At 42.1% G+C, this 3,821-nt stretch overlaps 1 pseudogene; it reads left to right on the plus strand.

Moving 5' to 3' along the window:
- The first annotated feature begins 1,192 nt into the window (after positions 1-1,192).
- LOC148007034 (sperm motility kinase Y pseudogene) lies at positions 1,193-1,954 on the plus strand (annotated as a pseudogene).
- Positions 1,955-3,821: the final 1,867 nt, after the last annotated feature.

The raw sequence follows: 3,821 nt of genomic DNA on the forward strand, positions 1-3,821 counted from the left end.
TTGTGTGTGCACGCACGTGCCCATCCCCTTTTGCCCCTTTTATCTATATTACCTGCACCTCAGTGCAAGAGAGGGTAGAGGCCAGAAGTCACCCCGGCTGCTGTTCCTGAGGCAGGTCCTCAACCTCATTTTCAAGACAGGCTCTCTCACTGGCCTGCAGCTGCCCAAGTACCTGTCTTGGCTCTCCAGTGGCTCCCAGGAATTTGATATGCCAACCCCATAATATCAGATTAAAGGCCTACGTAGACTGCTGGCTGCTTATTTATGGATTGATTTTTTTTCTATGTGTTTACGAGATAGAATTAGGCCATATATTCTCAAGACCACTGGCTATTTCCTTATTGTGGTTTTGTTTTATTTATTTATTTATTTATTTATTTATTTATTTATTTATTTATTATGGATTGCTGGATTCATCTTGGTGGTGGTTTTTATGTTCTCACATGCTATATTATTGCTTTGATTATTTACGGTTCTGCAGTCGGATGATTCACTCTATCTCCATTTCAATGTCCTGCGGTTTCATCCTTTTACATTATTCCTGTTTCTCTATTTATTGAGTACAAGCAATCATTGGCTTAGACTTGATACAAATTTGCCCTTTGTGACACTTTGACTCTTCGGCCTTTGTTTAAGGTTTACTGTTCACTGATATTTAACTGCCTTATACCTTGTGGTTGGTTAATTTTAATTTTCAGTATTTTGCTCTGGAGAGTTGTGCATTTTTGTGGATCACTAGGTCCTGAAATTCAATGGAGTTTTCCCTTAAGTGTTGGCTTTTTACATTTGTTTGTTTTGTCTTATACTCAGACTTTCTCCTCTCATTTCTTTTATCTGACCTTTTTCTTCAAACAATCCATTCACAGTATTGATCAGCTTTGGCCGCCCAATCCTATTGTAGTATGACGATTTTTATTTTCATCATTGCATTTAGTATGGGTGTGCTCTTGGGTTTCTCTTTTGGGGTTGGTTATTTGGGTGGCTTTTACTTATGATTCTTCATATTTCCCCCTGTTCATAATTTTACTCTATTTTTCTAGTCTAGTCTTTTCTTTGTTATTATTTTTACTTTTTTTTTTCATTTGTTTCTTTTAGGTTCCAAATGTGTAATTTTAGTTCCTGAATTGCTCCATCTTTTTCATTATTTGATTCCATTTGTTTGTTATTTTTAGGTAGCATTAGTACTGATAAAATGCCTACAGAGACTGAGGAGGAGTTACCACCTTCTAGTCCCGAACCCAGTATCTCTCAGGAGGGAACCTTTCATTCCCAATATAAAGTAATGAAGACTATTGGAAAAGGAAGCCATGCCAAGGTCCTCCTGGCCCACCGCCGGCTCACAGGAACCCGAGTGGCGGTCAAAGTTCTCCGAAAGAACAAGCAGTGGTTCCGGCCAGCCATGACAGAAGCAAACATAATGAGAAAGATCAACCACCCCAACATTGTTTCTCTCTTACAAGTCATTGAAAACAAAACTAGAATATACCTCATAATAGAGCTGGTGGAAGGCCAACAACTCTACCAGTACATCAGAGAGTCAGAGCACATAGAGGAGGATGAGGCCCGGCAAATATTTGAACAGATATTATCAGCAGTGAGCTACTGCCATGGAAAGGGGATTGTTCACCGAGACCTGAAAGTGGACAATATAATGATTGATAAAAACAAAAAGGTCAAAGTCATCGACTTTGGGCTTAGCACCGAAACACAACCTGGACAAATGCTAAACCAGCACTGCGGTGCGTATTCTTTTGGTTCCCCGGAACGCTTCCTTGGACTTCTGTATGACGGGATGAAGAATGATATGTGGACAATAGGAGAGGTCTTCTATTATATGGTAGTGGGAAAGCTCCCATTTGATTCTGTGATCATCCAAGAATTACAAAAACAAGTTGTTGCAGGGGTGTATCCTGCCCCCCTGTGGGGTTTCAGAAGAACTGGAGAACCTCCTTAGTCAATTACTAACAGTAAATCCAATGTATAGACCAACAGCCAGCGAGGTGATGAAACACGCCTGGTTCAAAGAACATGGGAAGGGGTTCACAGTTCGTTGTGAAGAACTGCTTCCCCTCAGGCCAGACCCTGAAATTTTGGGTGCGATGAAATGCATGGGATTTCAAGCCTCTGTAATAAAATACTCCCTAATAAAAAGAAAGTATAATGAGGAAATGGCACCTTATTGCTTCCTACAACAGCAGGCTCTCCCAGGGTATGGCTGCACAGCCCAGGCACAGCAAGTGAGTCCCATTGCAGCCCCATTTCCTAGCCTTGATCCTGCTGCTGCTTTTAGATTACAAAGAAAGAGGAGTGGAAGCCTGCCAGTCCTTGACACCTTGCAGGTGTCATTCTCCCAAGGTCACGTATCTCATTATGGCCAGAAGGTTCATCCAAAAGGAGGAAGAAGGTCCACTGTGGCTGGTCGTCTCAGGCCACTACCGATGACACCTACACAGGACCACTATCACAAATGTGCCATGAGTGTCCCATACATTCAAACAACAAGCATCTTCAGTGAGAAGAGTAGCAACAAGGAAATAAAAGAAGATAATCTAGTCTCCCACAGAGCCCCATTAGAGGATAAGCCCATCTCCAGCAGGGTCCGGCACAGAGGTTTAAACGGGTGGACCAGGAATATAGCAAATGCCCTGATAAAGCTTTGTTGCTGCTTGCCAAGGAGAAAGAAACCTCGCCTGGGGCAGAACAGAATCTCACCCCAGAAATGAGCCACAGGGAGAGTCCAGATAACAAGCAGCAGGCACAGCCCAGGTACCTTCGTGCTTTGTCCTTTCTAGTTTGCTCTATGCTGGTCCTTCCTCTGTCTCTGGTTTCCATTTTCCCCACAATTCTTACCTTGTATCTTCTGTAAGTTCTTTTATGAGGTTTCCCCAACACCAAGCCTTCTCCCTCTTCTTGATTTCTCCTCTTCCCAGCAGGGACTCAATATGAATTCCCCACTCTACAGAGTTTTCTTGTTGACCCATCCCTTCAGATGGACTCCAGCTCCCCCTTAGGCCAATAGCTCCCACAGGGTGAGGACTAGAGATTCATGGGCTCATGGACTCATCCATGGGCTACTGGTTCTAGCACATGTGGTCATCAATCACAAGTGCTGCAGAACAGAGTCTTATGTTTTCAAATGTAACATCCCACTCCATTAAGCCTTAAAATTAATAACAAGGTTTGTCACTGAATAAGTATCAACAACCTAGTTTGTTGGTTATTGTTGATGGTCAGAATCCTGCATGCATGCATATTGTTTTGCATACTGATTTTTTCATTCCTAAGACCTAGCAATTGATATATATATATATATATATATATATATATATATATATATGTAACATTTCTAAATGATTTCTTTCAAAAATCTTAACTGAGAAGTAGAAGAGAAGATTTGATAAAATAATAAGGCAATCAAAGCTCCAAATGGTAATCTAAGTATTCTACCGCATAAGATTTTTGCTTAGAATAAATTGACTTTTTTTCTCTCACAGTGCCATCTTGAAATTCTGTCATGTCCTGAGTATAAACAGTAGGTGATTTCAGACACATGGCCAAGGAAAAGACACCAGCAGTACCTACAGCACCAACAGGAGAAACAGCAATAGCACCAGCAGCATTAGCAGCAGAAGGAGGAGGAGGAGGAGAAAGAGGAGGAAGAGGAGGATTCCCCAACACCAATCTCCTCCCTCCTCTTGATTTCTCCTCTTCCCAGCAGGGACCCAATATGAATGATGAGTTCCCCACTCTACAGAGTTGTCTTGTTGACCCATCCCTTCAGATGGACTCCATCTCCCCCTTAGGCCAATAGCTCCACAGGC

The sequence above is a fragment of the Rattus norvegicus genome, chromosome 1 (genome assembly GCF_021556685.1).
Source record: "Rattus norvegicus strain SHRSP/BbbUtx chromosome 1, alternate assembly SHRSP_T2T, whole genome shotgun sequence".
Classification (NCBI taxonomy): domain Eukaryota; kingdom Metazoa; phylum Chordata; class Mammalia; order Rodentia; family Muridae; genus Rattus; species Rattus norvegicus.